We start from the raw sequence: 19729 nt of genomic DNA, 5'->3' as shown, positions 1-19729 counted from the left end.
TAGTAACTTCATCTGTGAAACTTAGACCATAATGCACATTCATCTCATAGGCTGGGAGAACTTAATGTTAATGTTTGTGATGTACTCAGCACCATTACTAGTGTCCCTCAATAAATGATAGTTAACATTATTATTGCTGCTGCTACTGCTGCTCTTGTTATTTGAACATAACCAGACCAAACTATCCGTTGTCATCTTCTCTATGGAATCTTCACCCTGACCACATATTCCACATATTCCAAAATACTATATTGTGTAATTAAGTAGAATAAAAAATCTACAACCAAATAAATGAACAAAATTCATCCCCAAGCCCTGATATATCCAAAGATAGGAAAACAGAGCAGTTATGGTTTTTTTAATATTCAAATATTTTGATGAAAAACTCATTTTCCTCATTCAATAAATGGTGTCGGGAAAGTTGGACAACAACATGCAAAAGAATGAAACCAGACCACTTTCTTTTACCATACACAAAACTAAATTCAAAATGGATGAAAGACCTAAATATGAGACAGGAAACCATCAAAATTCTAGAGGAAAACACAGGCAACAACTTCTTTGACAAAGGCCATAGCAACTTCCTACTAGATATGTCTCCAGAGGCAAGTGAAACAAAAGCAAAAATGAATTATTGGGACTTCATCAAGATAAGAAAAGCTTCCGCACAGTGAAAGAAACAGTCAACGAAACTAGAAGGCAACCTTCAGATTGGGAGAAGATATTTGTGAATGACATATCTGATAAAGGGTTAGTATCCAAACTCTCTCAAGAATTTATCGAACTCAACATCCAAAACCCAAGTAATCCAGTTAAAAAATGGGCAGAAGACATGAATAGACATTTTCCAAAGAAGACATCCAGATGGCCAACAGACTCATGAAAAGATGCTCAACATCACTCATCACCAGGGAAATACAAATCAAAACTACAGTGAGTTACCACATGTGTGAGAATGGCTAAAATTAACAACACAGGTAACAACAGGTGTTGGCGAGGATGCGGAGAAAGGGGAACCCTCCTAAACTGTTGGCGGAAATGCAAACTGGTGCAGCCACTCTGGAAAACACTCTGGAAAACTTCAAAAGTTAAAAATAGACCTACCTTATGATGCGGCAATTGCACTACTAGATACTTACCCAAAGAATACAAAAATATAGATTCAAAGGGGTACATGTACCCCGATGTTTATAGCAGCCTTATCAACAATAGCTGAACTATGGAAAGTGACCAAATGTCCATCAACTGATGAATGGATAAAGAAGATGTGGTATACACACACACACACACACACACACACACACACACGCTGGAATATTAATCAGCAATCAAAAAGAATGAAATCTTACCATTTGGAATGAGGTGGATGGAGCTACAGTGTTTTAGGCTAAGCCAAATAAGTCAGAGAAAGACAAATATATGATTTCACTCATATGTGGCATTTAAGTAACAAAACAGATGAACATATAGGAGGGGGGAAATATATAATGTAAAAATTATTCCCCAAAATGTCTAAAATCTTACAAAAATAATTTAAGGCCTTCATATTCGAAGAACTACCATATAACATAGAAACCGTAGCTAACAATATTCTATTGGATACTTAAATTTGCTAAGATCTTACCTTATGTCTTCTTACCACAAAAATAACAATGGTAATAATAATAATAATAGGAAACTTTGGGAGGGGTGAATTTGTTCACAGCCTTGATGGTAATGATGTTTTCACAGATGTACATTTATCCCCAAACTCATTGAACTGTAGATTTTAATATGTACAGTTTTTATATGTCAGTAATACCTTAATAACATGGATTTAAGAGAAGAATTTCTATTACTATATGAAGATTTCATTGATAGTGCTGAGGTTGACAAATACGAAGGGATTTTGAAATTGGCCAGTGGGTAACTACGTGACCCTATTTCAGGGGGAAAAGTATACTTCATACTGAAAGTGTGGTAAAACTGTATAATAAATTAAAAATAATTTCAAGAAATACAAAAGCAATTCAAGGAAAGCATCCAAATATTCACAAAAGACAGAAAATTGACTAATTTGGAATCAAGGAAAATTAGGTCTTGTTTTAATATACCATCAATACCTTTCTAGCCTCCATTAGATATTAACTAATAGGAAAAATCATACTGTCTTTGCTGCTGTGCAAAGCTATGTGACAGAAACATAGCACCTGGAACTTGGAGACTGTCAGATGAAAGCCCAAAGTCTTTTTACCAACAAAGGAAAATGTGAATATAAGGAAATATAACTACCTTAAATCTGACAGACCACAGAACATAATACTATATAAAAACGTTGGAGTAAGTTGTGAAATGTGCTTGTAGTTCCATTTATTCTATGTATAACCATCACACCTTCTATATGAAGGTAAAAACTAGGAGCAAAGATACAACATTAAGTCATTTCATGTCAGACACATATGCCCACACGCACACCCCACGTTCCATACTAGGCAGATCGTTCTTGACATATCATGACAGTAGGAAAGTGTTCCCTACTATAATTTTAATAAGAATCCTACAGAAAATAATTAACCATTGTTACTGTTTTGAGATTTCCAAGATAGAAATTCGATTGAAATCTTTATTTCTCCCTAAGATTCATTTTAGTGCCCACCAAGAAAGCATATATCATAATATGCTTATATAACAGTCCAAAAAAGGTTCTTTATGTGATTCATTCATATATTTGAAAATGCATATGCTTTTCATAATTAGGATAAGAGAATGATGTAAAGCATTACTGATTCTCATAAAAAATAATTGCCAGCAGAAATTCAAATTTCCTCCTACTCAGAGATAATATTACTAAATCTTCTCAATAATCATAAGGCTGGAAGAGAGTCTTCTAGCGGTTGTCCAGACTACACAGTGTCTTCTCACATGGTGTTCCCTAAATTATTCTGCACTGACAAAAATGCAAAGGATTGTTACTGAGACATGATTTATTCAGAGGAACATATTTGGCAATATGAGTGGTCTCTTTCAGTGCTGCACAAAGAGCATAGGGCTTCATAAATTAAGAAGGTTCTTAATTAACATTTAAGAAAACAGCTTGTTGTCACTTAAGTACATTATAGCATAAATCTGCAATGAATAATTATTACTAGCTCTAACAATGTTAGGTACCAGTCCTCTGCCAACTTTTCAAGACGTTAATGCATAACATTAATAAGAACGTAACTATGGCCTTATTAATTCTCTTATATGTGGTTCCTGCTAATAGATCAAATATCAACTTCTAAATTCCAGAAAATATTGTTAAGTGGTGACAAATGGTAGATAAAACTACCTCTTATTTCTTCATGGCTCTATATTTAGCAAAATGACAACAATTTTAGCACAATTATGAGCAATGCTCATGACTTAAGTGGCAGGTTATCTCAAAAAGGTTGAAGTGAACTGTGAAACCATCATGGTCTGTGCTTGGGACTTGGTGGCTTAAGTGTCGTTTGATGAGCTGTAACATGGGCAAAATATGTTTACGATCTTTTTTTGGTGAGATTATGATCAGGTAGAAAAACACAGGTGATTTCTTTAAGGGTCCAGGAGCTCACTGTGACTTCTTTATTCACCGCGCCTTAGTGAATGCATGCATTCAGAAATTAGTTAACTGGCTAGTAAAGTTTTTACAACAGAGTTTCCAACTATTTGATGTTAACATTGGCTTTTAATTAGAAGAAAAGTCCAAAGAGACAAACAGTGATGAAGGTCTCGTTAAATTAGAATGCAGGTTTTCTTCTGATTTGGGATTCCTACGGCTAGAACGCAAGAGTCTATCTAAATGTATTGTCTTTATATTTGTATTAAAGATCTCATTTTGAGGAAAGCCACTCATTTTTGCTCATTTTGAGGGGGAATGGGAAGGCATTTTGTAATAGCAGTTTATTGGAATGGCTTCTGGATATTAAACCTCCCTCAGTATCAATGAGATAAGGGTTTGACTCTTTGCAGAGAAATGCAAAGAACCGAACATGCTGCATACCACCTGGGGAGTGAAACCTCATTAGGAAGAGATGTGTTTACAGAGGGAGACATGACCAGGTTGGATCCAGTTCTGGTGCTTTTGAAAATAATTTAGAGCCAAGTGAATGGTTTAGTAGAAGGTCAAACTTTTCTATGTTTAGCCATTCTGGTTCGTGTTAATTAATAAGAAATGTTCTGTAAATACACATTCTTAATTGCAACTAAATTAAATATTCATTTGTAACATTTGCTCTAAAAAATTGATTTCTTAATGAGTATGAAATGAATAGGTCATACTTTGAGTGCACACAGAAGTCTGTAAAAAGAATTAACTGAAAATAGCATTGGTATTTTTGAACTTTGTAAGGATATAGAGAAGTGCTCTCTACGAATATGAAAGTTCCCTGGTACTGTTAATATCCTCCTAAAATATGTGTTTATAAAAATCAGTAACTCTTTTGTTTACTCTATAAATATTAAATATAGTAGGTTGCTTACTGGGTATGCTAGATTTGATCAGCCAAACTTTCTATGTAATTGAAATAGATCTATACCAGTCCTGGTGCTCGAATTATCCATAACTACTTTAAGAAAAAATTCCGTTTTCATTTCAACAACTTTACTAAATATTCCCACAGCCAGCCATCATAATGCTCTAAAGAAAAGCATAAATAAGTTGATGTCACTTTGTTGCTCAAATGTTCAAATCATTTCCATCTAAAAAAAGATAAGAATCAATGTCCTTCCATGGCCAAAAGGCCTGGCTACTTCCGGATGTCCTTAGCTGATCCTTAAACTTTTGGTGTATGCTTACATCACAGAACACCTAAGACATCACCCCACAGAGAGTTACTTTTCTTCCTTCATCTTACCCTTAAGGTCTCTTTTCAAATGTCACTTTATGATTATTAAAGATAGAAAGGGATAAAGAAAGGGGGGTAATCAGAAGGGGGAATGAAGCATGAGAGACTATGGACTCTGAGAAACAAACTGAGGGCTTCAGAGGGGAGGGGTGTGGGGGAATGGGATAGGCTGGTGATGGGTAGTAAGGAGGGCACGTATTGCATGGTGCACTGGGTGTTATACGCAACTAATGAATCATCGAACTTTACATCAACAACCAGGGATGTACTGTATGGCGACTAACATAATATAATAAAAAAATATTATTATAAAAAAAACAGAGAAGTCTTCTCTGATTATTAACGGTAGTGGCAACTCTACCACTCTTCTCACCTGTATCATACTTTATTTTATTTCAAAGGACCGATTTCCTCCTGACATATGGAATATTAGGCAGCATCTGTATCTATATGTCTTTCCCTTATTAAATATGACCTACATTAGAACAGAATTTTGTCTGTTTGGACCACAGTTGTAACCCAGGGCCTGGAATAATGTTTAGTACATAGTAAACAACTAAATAAATGTTATGGGACAAATAACTGAATGAATAGACACAAACCTAGCTTAAGACACAACAATTATTGGCCTTTCCCCCCCCACTAATCTTCCCCTCTCTGAGTACCATTGATTAAGGTAGGAGCTAGGTAATTCAAAGGTGGCTAATACTTTAATTCAAAGGTAACCAATACATAGGATAAAGTTTTTTGATAAGACATAGGACAAAAGAAACTCAAATAGTCTAATCATATGCTCTCTAATTTTTAAATTTGACCTAGCAAATATCAAGACAATGAGTATCAAGGTAATTAGTATTAGGGACTAAAGCTGAAGAGATGCTTTGAGAGGACTGAAGTACAACGGGAACTATGCGGAGTCATAGAGAGCCAATATTGTGAAGAAGAAGTCATAAGCAGACGTGCAGATAAGCTGAGATACCATGAGTACACAACACAAACGAAAGGCAGATGTATAAGCACCTTTTTATTATAATGCCTCCATTCTGGAGTATTCTCAGTTCCATGCACAATACAATAAAACAAATGATTTGCTATCTATACACAATGCCGTCAAACAAAGATCCATTTTGTTCCAGTTAACTCAGTGAGATGTTCCCCTCCTAAATGGAAAAAGAGGGAGAAGGAGAAAAGGAGGAGGAGGAGGAGGAGGAGGAGGAGGAGGAGGAGGAGGAGGAGGAGGAGGAGAAAAAGAAGAAAAGGAGAAGAAGGAGAAGGAGAAGAGGAGATGGAGGAGGAGGAGGTAGAGGAGGAGAGTAAAGGAGGAAGAAACTGTAAAACCGATTTTTCCAGAATTACTATTGCTAATAATTATAAATGCCAAATAAAGCCTTACACATGGAAAAATCGACTACTTATCTAAAAGTGATCTTCAGAACTTCTGTGGACCCAGAACTTTGTGATGTGAGGGCCACAATATGGTTCAATTTCATTCAGGTTTGTAGGCTTTTGATATTCTAAGTGGGCATAAATTCTTGTCAATTAATTCCCAAATAGTGGGATTGTGTAAGTTTTGTCTTTGTGTCTCAGTTTATCATCTTCAAAAAATAGGCAAATGCTATCACCTCATGGCATTTTTTATGATAATGCACAATCTTTGACACATAGTATATATGTATGTATATAGGTACACACGATATTCTCCAAAAAGTGTAGTAATATTCTTTTATTCTGTCTCTGTCTCTATCTTTCTCTGTGTAAGTGCATTTATGTGTGTGGGTGCTCTGTCTATGAAGGACTAAAAAGGCAAATTAAAGTAAATTAACCAATCTAGAAGTGACTTCAGGGACAAATATTTATGGATTTGAAATCTTGGTGACTCTTTATTACAGCTTAAGCTTTATCTTTTCTATGATATCAGGTCTATCTATAAGCGGATTCAGTTCTGCCAACTGTGTTTGTATTTGGGTGACCTAGTCAGCTCAGGCTGCTGTAACAAAATGTCATAGACTTATACAACTGGCATTTATTCATTACAGTTGTGGCGGCTGGGAAGTCCAGCATAAAGATGCCAACAGATTTGCTTCTCAGTGATGGCCCTCTTCCTGTCTTGCAGATGGCTGCCCTGTTGCTTTGTCCTTACATGGCAGAGAAAGGAAGCTCCAGTGTCTCTTTTTCTTCTTTTCTCCTTCGTCCTCCCCCCTCCTCCCTCCTTCACTCCCTCCTTCACTCCCTCCTCCTCCTCCTTCTCCTCATCTTCTCTTTCTTCCCCTTCTTCTTCTTCCCCTTCTTCTTCTTCTTCCTCCTCCTCCTCCTCCTCCTCCTCCTCCTCCTCCTCCTCCTCCTCCTCCTCCTCCTCCTCCTTCTTCTTCTTCTTCTTCTTCTTCTTCTTCTTCTTCTTCTTCTTCTTCTTCTTCTTCTAGCACTATCCTCATCAGGAAGTCTATACCTTCATGAGCTCATCTAGTAATAATTACCTCCCAAAGACTCCACCACTAATACTATCACATTGAGGGCTACCGCTTCAATGTAAGAATTTGAATGGACACTAACATTCAGTCCATTCTGCCCCTGGCCCCCAAAATTCATGTCCTTCTCACATGCAAATATATTCATTCCATCCCATTTCAGTGTCAACTCTGAAGTCTAAAGTCCAAAGTTTCATCCGAATATCATCTAACTCAGACATGAGTGAGGCTCAAAGTATGATTTATTTTGAGGGAAAATTCCTCTTCAGCCACAAATCTGTGAAATCAAATAAATTATATGCTATTTAATGGTGAGACAGACATAGGATAGACAGAATTTTGTAAAATATTCCTTGTGTAAGAACAAAAAGGACAGAAAACCAAAGGAAACTCAGAAAAAGAAGAGCAGTATCACAGAAAGAAGAAAGAAAGAGAGAGAGAAAGAAAATGAATGAGAGATCTACTCAAATGCCAAATTTCACTTGCATTCTCTTTACTGAGAATACCCTCCTTTCTTGGTTAAACGAGCTCTCTAGTTCCTAGAGATAGAATAGCCTCATCTCTACATAACATAGTTTTCTCTCTTCTTCCCCTATTCATTACTCCTGATTCTATTTTCTGACTTACATCATTGACCAGACCAAAATTTCCAAATTATATGCAATAATAATAGGGAAGCAGAAATCATTTTTCCTGAATAGAAAGAGAAAGTTCTAAAGTTTTGGTTTAAAATATTTCTTTAAAGAAGAATAATTCTCTAACAATTAAACTCAATTTTAAAATGAGATATTTAAGTTACTAGTGTTGCATATTTAGTCAATACTATATATATATATATATATATATATATATATATATATATATATATATATTTTAATTTAGTAACTAACATACATCATTAAATCACCTATACTTGCATTCTTGGATCAAATCCTTTTTGGTAATGCTGAATCATATTTAATTGTAGCTGTTAACATTTCTATTTAAATTTTTTGTTGTATACATATGTGAAACTGGTATAGAGTTTTCTATTTTAAATTACTTAGCACCAAGTTTGGGATTAAGATAATAATAACTTCATATGATGAATTTGCTAATCTCATTATTTTTGTGATCTGGAACAGATAATATAACTTGATAGCTGTATTTCTCTTCAAATTTTGAAAGATTTCACCAGTCAACATGCAGGCATTGTGACTTTTAATGTAGTATTTTTATACTTTCAATTTTTTTGAGTTATTGTCTACTACTTTTTATAGGTCTGTTATATAAATTTGACTTTGAATTTTTTTTTTAGAAAACAATCTCCATGAACGTCATTTGATTGTAGTATTTATCATGAATTTTACGTTCTTTTAATGTGTATGGCTGCTTTTCTCATTTTTCCCAGAACCAGCTCTCAGATTTACCAATCCCTGTATTTTATAATGTTGTATAAATCATATTAAGTTTGTAATAATGGGTTTGGTTGGACAATGTTCACAAATTTCTTTTTTTTTAAAGATTTTATTTATTTATATATTTGACACACACAGAGAGAGAGAGAGAAACAGAGAAAGAGAATGAATAAGCAGAGGGAGCAGTAGAGGGAGAGGGAGAAGCAGGCTCCCTGCTGAGCAGGGAGTTCTGGTACTCCATCCCAGAACCCCGGGATCATGACCTGAGCTGAAGGCAGGCACTCAACTGACTGAGCCACCCAGGTGCCCCCACAAATTTCTTTATGCTGAATAGTTGTCCTTCCAAAATTAAATCATTCTGCACTTTCAGGTGTCAACTTACATTAAGAGATGGTACAGCGTGGTAATTCACCATATGGATTCTAGAACCAAATTTTCTAGGCATGACTCTTAGCTCTACCACTTACCAACTGTACAGTGCTGAGCAAATTATTATGCTTTCCGTGCTTCGTTTATCTCATCTGCAAAATCAGGATAATACTAGTATTCATCTTTCAGGATGGCATTGAGGATGAGGTGCATTGATTCCTGCACAGCATTCAGAGGATTGCCTGGCACAGAATAAGTACTGGAGAAATATAAGCAATTGTATTGATTTGGGTTCTACTTCCTGACATAACAACGATATAAATAAATATGAGGTGTAAGCGGTTGTTAGTGTGACTCCCTTCTCCTGCCGGCTCCATTTGCAGCTAAGAAAAATGTTTAGGGATCAGACCTGAAAGAAATGAACTCTTCGCTAGCTGTTTGTTTTAATATCTGGGTTTATGACCCATCATCATCTCTCTGGGCAACAGATAAGTGCAGTGACTCGTCAGCATTTCTCTGCATATGCATCCCGAATCCCTAACAACAAAATGAAAATACCCAAAGCCAAAGTGTATATGTATAAATACCCACTCCGGTAAGCAAAAATAGCATAACACCTTAAAACCATCACCCTGGGCTACAAGGAGACCAATATAAACAATCATTTGTGGAAAATAAAGCAGAGCTTTAAGCAAATAAAATAGAGCCAGATGCCTTCAGAATCAGCCATAACGTATGGAATTTATTGGATATAACTAAATATTCATTCCTCCTGTACCCCTGCACTAAACCTTCTAAAACTAAGCAGATGTAATGTAGATGCTAAGTAGGATTCCATCTTTTTTTTTTTTTTTTTTTTTTTATGATCTGCAAAGGTAGTTACTTAGTGCCGTAAGTGCTTTCAGGCTTTGATGATGATATGTCCTCAGACTACAGCAAGCCAGGGAAGTCTTTTTAGATGCAGGGCCAGATGGTAACAAAAAGCTGATGCTCCGGGATGCAATTCTGAGGCCTACCCAGGACAACGGCCCTAAATAACTTCTGGTATTCACCTTTTCATTTCCTAGACTTCCCATATTTTACTTGCAAGAGTTCCCTGTTTCATTTACTTTCCAAGTATCATGGTACTTCAAAGATGTTTATAGCTTCATTTAACCTGTGACTTATTTAAAAAAAAGGGGAGGGCAGTAAACAGAATGACAGGCATCCTATGGGCTAATAGATTTTTGAAAATTGGCGGAAAATCTGCTTTAGTGTCATGAGTTTCCCTGAGTAGTCACTGAGAAGGAACACGAAAATATGTAACCAGGAGAGAGATTTTAAAAAGTGTACCCACAAGAATACATAAGAAATGAATTAAGAATGCATTTATATTGACATTTTATCAACAATGTAATTTTTAAAGTAATCAACAAAAAGAGGGCATTTAAGAAGTGTTTGTCTCTGACGATTTTTCATGGAAAGAGAATCTGCTGACTAAAGTTTCTGTGCAATTAATCTGCCAGTTCTCAGTGGAACATGAAATTTGTGATGTACAGAAAGTGTCAGACCCAACTAATTATACTCTTTGCCTTATGAATAAACTATTGCTATGGATTTTTGCTATTCTGTACTATTTTCCCAGTGTTTTAAAATCTATAGCCACTGGTATATCTCTTATCCTCTGTCAAATACAAACTCACTCGAAGGAAAACTTTAAGAGTGGTTATAATTTTCCTGTAGTTGGCTTTATTTTAAATAGATTTCCCAGGACCTACCCAGTCTTCTCTGCAGCACTCCCTCCTTTCTCCAGATTCTCGTGTAAGTAGGAGACTTAGTAAACAACTTAGTTCTTGGTGACAGAGAAATACCCTGAATATCCATGTTAGTAGATATAAGGGCTGTGATGACTTTGCTAACTACTTTAAAAATAGCTGGTAAGGGACGCTGGAGGGGGAGGGGGTGGAGAGATGGGGCAACTAGGTGATGGACAATGGGGAAGTTATGTGTTGTAATAAGACTGATGAATCACAGACCCCTGAAACAAATACATTATGTTAATTAATTGAATTTAAATTTTAAAAAAAATCTGGTACAATGTAGAAAGTCAGAAAATATCATGAGTTTTTACACTGGATACTGAGCTGATAAAGAGAAATCAAAATTTCAAAGCATGTATCTGAAAACACATTCTTCCTTAGCAGATTTTATTACTGTCAAAAGAGAAAGACACCCCTATCAATGCACTGGACAGAGGGGTGCCAGCTACTTGCAAACTCTATGCTATACCAACAGCACCATGTTACCTTCTAAAGAAGAATAGTTTTAGTCTTCAAGGGGGCTTTAGTTAACTGGAACAGAAAATAAATCAATAAAAATTATTATAATTTAAAATCTAAATAGATACCAAATATTGCCTTTATCTACAACCCTTCTTGAAAGTTTCTAGATCACCCAGACATAGGCAATTCTTTCATCCACAAAAATGTATTATTTGATCCAATTATCAAACTTATTTCAAAACTGCTTTCTTTTAACTTCTGACTTCCCAAAATTTTGAAAAAAAAAATCAGTAATCATAGTTATAACTTTAATAAACAAAGGTCTTGCTATCCCCTAGTTGTAGGTGTTCTGTGTACATTTTTCACTTACTCCTCAGGAAAAAAAAAATATTTCACAAGCTTCATCAATGTGATGCAGGGTACTAAGGTTCTTGGTCTAGGAAGCAATTAAGTAGCAGAGCTCGGTGCTTTATATAATTCCAGAACACCTGCTCTAAGCAGGATACCATACTGCTTCAAGGGAAACATTATAGCTAAAAATGATTACTTCTCAGCATAAACTTCCTTATCTCTAAATGTTCTGTTTTTTTAAACAGAAAGAGAATGGAGGTTTCTAGGTGTCATTGAGATCGGAGAGCTCTGGTTGATGTGGCTTGAAGAAGACAGGTTGCAATTTTTACTTCATCTCCTCTTTGATAATTAAAATTCTCGAATCACATTTCCTTACACTCAATGTCTATATTCCCTTAGGTAGAATCTGCATTATGTTATTTAAAAAATAATTTTAAAAAAATTCTGATGCTTGATATTACAGAAAATGTAAAGGTGTACGTGGGAGGAAACCGGTCCCATGTAATCAAGTCAGCAAATAATACCACATCCCATGGAATGGGTTTTAACCTTCATCACTAGTTGTTATTGTTCATTGCCTTACTTAATGAAAAAAAAGTGATATGTGAAGCATCATTTTTAAACAGTTTTAGAAAAATACTTGAAAATATTCCTTGGTGCACATTTCCAAATTTTCCAAAGTTCCAGAGAAAAAACTGCTAGTTCCTTAAACCCACAAGAGGGACTACTTCAACACACAATATGCAATAGGAAAGATTACTTTAAAAAGTAATCAGGAAAATGAGGCAATTTGCAATTGTAATTAATAATTATAATGCTATACTGCTGAAGAACAATGTGGAAGAATTACAGATGTTGTAACTGACAAATAGTATATATTTCCAAAAGAAAATGACGTCATAAAATAGCTTTACCAGCCTGCTGATAAAAGGTTTAGGAAAAAGTCACAAAGATTTTAAAGTCTCATCTTCTCAGAAGCCTCTTATATTATGTAAAAGTGAGCATCCTGCTTATCATAAGAAAATAATCCATATGTAACAGCTGGAAAGCTTCTATCAGATTTGGCTCTTGTATTCATAAATCTCATTTACTATTCGAGTTGCTAATCCTAGAAAGAGAAATTCAGTCTCCAACCAGCCTATTTCTCCTCTATTCTTCTTGTATTGGCTGATGTTAACCATATGGTCAGACACTGAAGTTGGAAACTATAGAATCATCCTGGATCTCTGACTTTTCATCTTCCCCTGGATATGGTCAAGCAGTTCTCAACCTCCCTTCCCTGTCACACCTCAAACACATGTGTTAAATACAATGCTAGTACTCCCATGGACAGCTCCAATTTTTTAAGGCTGTAAAATAGGAAAAAAGATCTTTCAAAAAATGTTACACATTTACACACAATATACAAATTTTACTTGCTTCCTAACTAGTTTCTCTCCAAAAAATTCACCAAACACACACACACACACACACACACACACACACACACGAGTTGAAAACTGCTGATCTCGAGTCCTTTCATTTCTACCTTCTTACTGTTTTTCCCATTTGCCGTGTCCTCTTAATCCTCACTATTGCCTGACCTTGGGCATTCATCTGTCTCTCTCCAGAGCATAGCAACTGTTACTAGAATAGCTTCCCTCCCTCCAGTCTCTCCTTCTCTCTATCCCTATTTTAATACTCAAATCCGATCGAGTCACCCCCTTGCTCATAAGCTTTATTGACTCCCTGGTGATTTTTTCACCAGACTCCCTATGATTCCACAGAACTGATTGAAGTGTTTTAAAAATACATAAAAAAATAAATTATTTTCACTAGACAACTATGCATTATGCTGCTTCACTTGTCCTGTGACAAAAGATGTATTTTCCATCAATCAGTATGTGAACTATCACAGATACCCATTCAACTGTGTATAATGTGCTATTCATGAGTTATTATTTTATAGATATTATAAAAGAAGTACCCTCAGGTAAATAACATGATGCTTTAAAGAGAGAAAAATATTAGAAATAAGTCATAAGTATAAAATGTTTATTAAAATCTTCAGCAATAGAATGTGGAAGAACAAGGGTCAGAATCAAGGGTCAGCATCCTGACAGGTGAAGTACTGAAAGCTAATCTTTGATGTGTTTATATTTTAAATTATCATAATCATTTCTATTGGTTTGGTAATGTTTCAGTTGACTGAAATATCCTAAAGACAAGAACCATGTCCTATTCCTCTTTAGAAAGTAACACTGCATAATAAAAAGTGTATAGCATTTGCAACAAGTTAATTTTGAATACAAAGCCAGCTCTTTATTAGATGTAAGAGACTTTGTAAATTAGTTCATTATTTGATCTCATTTCTCCTCCTTTTGGAGATATTAATAATTGGAAGATGTGTGTGAAGATTAAATAAAATCGAGTATGTCAAGTTCCTACCTAGCACAGGGATTACCCATGATGAGTAACCAATAAATGGTTTTGTTCTGTTTTGTTTTGTTTCAGTAAGTATTTGTTAAATAATTATTTGGTTTAATTTTACCCTATAACATTTCATTGCTAATTAAAATATTTACTATTTAGCACATTCTGAAAGTATTTAGGAGAGGAAGAAAAGATTCAATGTGATTCTAAAAAGGCACAAAAAGGATAAAAGTGAAAAAGAGTCAGGATAATTAAGCATAATTTCCTGTGTACAAAAATGGAAAAGTTCTAGGCAAAGTCTGTCAAAATATTACTAACTAAACAGATTTTTCTCCCACATCCTTTGCATCTTAAGAGTAAATCTCATCTGAGTCTTCCCTCCTCAGTTCAACCCAAGAGTACAGATTTAAGCATGATGGCTGTCTTAGTTTGTAATATCTGTTTTATCTTAACCTCTTGCTTCTGAGAATTCTTGATCATATTTGCACAGTAAGTTCTTTAATCAAATTTGAGAAGAACTGCTCTCAAAAGCTCACTTTCAAAAGCAATCATCATATTTTAAAAATAATGTTTCTTTCTTAAAACAGTAGCACATGTAGAATAAAGAATTTTAAATCAGAATTGTATGATTCCACCACAGCATGAAGAAAGACATTAATGTCCAAATTTAAAGTGATACGAATTTCTTTTTTTAAGTGATACAGATTTCAAAAAAAAATTGAAAAGTAATATTGATAAAATACTGTTGATAAAACAGGATTTTTCAGACTTAGAAGACAAGTTTTGCGGGAAAAAAATGTGTCCAAAACTATTTTACTCAAATACATCATCATTTAAATATAAAGGCAATAAATGAACACTTCAAGCTGGAAAAATAGAGAAAGTATAGAAAAATAAATACTTTCAAATGACAAAACCAAATGGAGGCAAAAAGAAAAGTGTAAGAAAACAAGTATTTGACAGTTGATTCTAACCAAATAGAATATGTGTAAAGAAGCCCCCATAGCAGGATGAGGATAAATTTTCAAGTCAAAATCTACTTAAGCAACGTGTATAACTCTGAGATAAAATGCACCAAGACGATCAGGATCTTTCAAAAAAGCATTTAGCCCTAAAAGGCCAACACTAAACAAGGAGAATGTAGAATTCAAACATGGAGAAGTAATTGTTAGAAAACAGTGTTGCTGTGTGTTTCTGAGAAATTCTCAATTAGACCAAATGCAAAGTCTCTTAAATCTAATAAATAGCTGGCTTCGTATTTAAAATCAAATTTACCTGGTTGGAAATAGTATGCACTTTTCATTATGCAATGTTACTTTCCAAAAAGAAATAGGACATGGTTCTTGTCTTTAAAGGGTTTTCAGTTAAAAAAAAAAAAAATTTTTTTTTCAGTTGATTGGAACATGAGCAAAGCAATAAAAGTAATTATAATAATTAAAAATGTACAAACACATAAAATATTAGCAAAGATTATCCCAATAGAGATTAGCAAAGATCAGCAAAGATTACCCAAGACATAAATCTTACTTTGGACTGAAAAGGTCCGGCTCTATTATTACCACTATCTGCAGTCATTGTCTGGAAGTAGCTTGGGGAGAGCATGGCTTGTGGAGACACTGAAGTGTATTCCAGAGGTATTGCGGATGGATGATGCCCACTAACTATACCCGCAGACTATCTGAGAAGTGCCTTTACAGCAACAGAGTAGCATCTGATTGAACAATTGGAGCCCAGTCAAGTTGACAAATAAAACTGACCATAGCACTCCTAAAGAATAAAAATCTGACCCAGAAGGATAATCACTGGGAAATAAACATAACTGAGAAGGACAGAAATACTGGAGGTAAGAGTGGAAAGGTACACATTGGTTGGAAGAGAAGGCACATTCCAGAAGAGTCTATAAACACCAAATATAACATCTGAGGATGGGGGCGCTATCTAGGGCTGGAGTAAGAGGCTGAACCAGAACCTAAACCAGAATAGCCCTGAGAAATGAATAGTTGGTCACTGATGTGGGTATAGGGAGCAACCTGAGCCATGAACCTAGGAAAATTACTTCAGAAGTCTCCTTTCTTGCTCGCTTACAAAGACTGCGTAATTTAAACACGGGATCTTAAAAGGCACACTATTTAAAACTTTACAAGTATTTTTTTAAACTTTGAGCATATTTATTGGCTGAACAGGAAAAAGAATAAGCCATGTTTACAAAGCAAATAAAAATGTGATCTAGAATTTTAAAATATGATTAAAGAAATGCTTTAAAAAGATGAAAGTTAATCAAAATTTTTAAAATACCAAAACTAAAAATTAAACAAGTATAGAAGTAAGACACACATGAGAAGTAAACAAAAGAAATAAGCAAAAAATACAAATATTAACATAAATTAACTTAAAAATCTTTAAAATGTTTTGATTGGGCAATAAGAGGATACAGAATGAAAAGTGACAGGTCTCAGCAATGAATTACATAAAAATTATTTCAGGCATGAAGACAGACTGAAAAAAAATGATGAAACATTCAAGAATGAAAAAATATCTGAAATAAAAAAATACACTGGGAGTGTTTACCATCAGATTAGATCCTGAAGAAGAAAAAAAATATCAGTGAACTTAATTTTGTGAAGTCAAATTGATCAGTGAAGTCACAGCTTTTGAAACATTCCAAAATGAAGCACGGAGAGAAAAAAAGATTGAAAATAAAATGAGTGGTGACTCAGTGACCTCTGGGAAAGTACCAAGCAGCCCCAGAAAAAACAGAAGAGAACACAGATGGGTAGAAAAAATATTGAAGATAAAATTATCTGCTCAAATTAGTAACTGTAAATCCACAGACCTAGAAAGTTCAATGAAACCAAAGTAAAAGTAATATAAAGTCAAGCACATCCGGATGCATCATACTAAAATTTTTAAAAGGATTGATAAAGAGAAAAAATTTTAAACAACCATTGTAGAAAAGATAAATTTTGTACCAAGAAACCGAGAATTATAGCAAAATCTCACCTGAAACAATGCCATCCTGAAGACAATGGAACACCATCTTTAGAATACTATAAGGAAATAAATATCAGCTGAGAAATTTTGGCTAGCAAAAATGTTCCCCAAATAGAAAACATAGAGAAAGTGTAGAACAACAACAAAAAACTGAGATAATTCATTGAAAGTGACGTTTACTAAGTGACCTTTTAACAGAGATGTTAAAGAAAGTTCGTTAGGAATAAGAAAAATGATGCCATTGAAAATTCATACCTATACAAATGAATGAAGAGTAATAGAATCAGTAAATATATGAGGAAACATAAAATACTTACCCATATTTATACTATTTAACATTAACTGATAATCAAAATCAAAACTAATAATATATCATGTGGCTGGTAGTATGATGAAATACAATGTATTTGTACAGTAGGACAAAGGGTGGGAAGGATGAAATGGATGTGTACTCTTGTAAGACTTTTTGCAATACACGTGAGTATTTAAAATGTTATTTGGAAATTTGATAAATAAATATGTGTATTTTTAAAATCAATATGTGTATTATTAACCTTAGGCCAACTACTAAAAATCAAAACTAAAACTTATAGCTATAACACTATTATGAAGATTAAATAGAAACATGAAAATAGTCAAAAAATTGTCCTGGAAGGGAGACAAAATGAGCTAAGTATGGAGGGGACACAGAAAACAAATAGTGAGATAGGAGATTTAACATCAGTCAATTTCAACAATTCCAATAAAATGGAAATGGAAGATGCCTGCTTCTTGGTTTGTCTTTCTCTTTTTTTCTCCTACAAAAGATATTTTGAGAGCCATATTTAATTGAGAAAGATTTAAAATGGAGTTCGAAGGATTGTTTTACCCACCCTGCATGCAAAATAATTTATAATTACAGTTTATAACCATGGTAATTGACATAAAATAAACTACTGGTTTTGAATTGCCTCATTATAAAGATGTGCTGATTTTTTTGAGATATTTATCAGTAGAAGCATAAAAATTACTTGTCTCTCCTAAGTACTATGAAGGTAAACCAGGGAATATTCCTTTTTATACTTACAGCTCTTAGCATTTCCTGTTGTAATAAAAAAATCAACTGCTGTCGAGTCTCAGACTTTTAGTCAAAAAATATGCGTTGATAACCTTAAAATTTCTTGAATCTACATATTTTAATGGATATTCAAGATTCATAAATTTATTCCACCATTCAGTACTTATTACTCTAAATTATGGTTTCCTCTATTCTCTTCCTCATTCCCTTTATTAAAAAATTCAAAATTTAAACTATTAAAGCTGTTAATCCATATAATTTACATCAGAGCTAAATATTGCAGCCTTATGAATTTTAGCCCCAAATCTGCATTGATTCATTCTTGTATTTATACAACAAATGTTTATTGAGGGCCATTTATGTGCCAGGCCCTATTTTAAGTAGGGCACAGCAGTAAATAAGATAGACAAAATTGCAAAACATTACATATTATATGATTCCATTTATATAAAAATGTTCAGAAAAAGGCAAATTATGGAGACAGAAAACAGATTAATGGTTGCCTGGGACTGGAGGTGGGAGCCAGTGTTCGCAGCAGAGAACACAAGGGATTGTATTTGGGAGAAAAATATATTCTAAATCTGAATTGTGGTGATGCATACACAACTTCAGAAATTTACAAAAAAACAATTGAAATTTACACAAAAACAATTGAAATTTACACAAAAACAATTGAAATTTACACATAAATGGGTATGTAAATTATACCTCAATAAAGCATTTAGGAAAATAAGTTAATAAAAAAACAACAAAAATCCGCTTTTCTAGTGAAGACATGGGTGTAAATAAGCACCAAATATTGGAGCACCTGGATGGCTCAGTGGGTTAAGCATCTGACTCTTGATTTTTGCTCTGGTCCTGATTTCAAGGTCGTGAGATCCAGCCCAGCATTGGGCTCCACACTGGACATGGGGCCTGCTTAAGATTCTCTCAAAAAAAAAAAAAAAAAAAAAAAGCAAATCTATAATACCAAGTAAATTATTTGAAAAAGAGTAAAGCAGGGTCAAAGTGTAGATAGTGATGGGGTATAGGGAGAGGTCACTATTCTAGATGGACTCATCAGAGATGTTTGAGCTCAGGAGCCAGCTGTGTTAATATCCAGAGGCTCCAGGCAAAGAAAAGAGGAAATATGAAGGGCAGAACCAAAATCAGCTTAGCTGAGTTTGAGGTAAACAGTGTGGCTGGAAAGGGGTGAATAATGGGGAAAGAGCAGGAAGTGAATTCAGAGTTAATACCCAAGGGTCATTTTGTAGAGTAACCATTTTTGGATTTTAGAAAATGTTTTTGAAACTGAGGGCCTCAGAGGGGAGGGGGGTGGGGGGATGGGATAGACCGGTGATGGGTAGTAAGGAGGGCACGTATTGCATGGTGCACTGGGTGTTATACGCAACTTATGAATCATTGAGCCTTACATCGGAAACTGGGGATGTACTGTATGGTGACTAACATAATATAATAAAAATCATTTAAAAAAAATGTTTTTGGAGTGTCATTTTGAAAAGTCTTTAGTCAGGCTATTAGACACCTTCCTATTGTTCTTTGTATAAATTCTTTAATGTGTGGTCATAAACATTTAAAA

Source organism: Ursus americanus, chromosome 8 (assembly GCF_024610735.1).
Source record: "Ursus americanus isolate L20-20 chromosome 8, mUrsAme1.1.p, whole genome shotgun sequence".
In the NCBI taxonomy this organism is placed as follows: domain Eukaryota; kingdom Metazoa; phylum Chordata; class Mammalia; order Carnivora; family Ursidae; genus Ursus; species Ursus americanus.
This window is presented reverse-complemented; position numbering follows the sequence as displayed.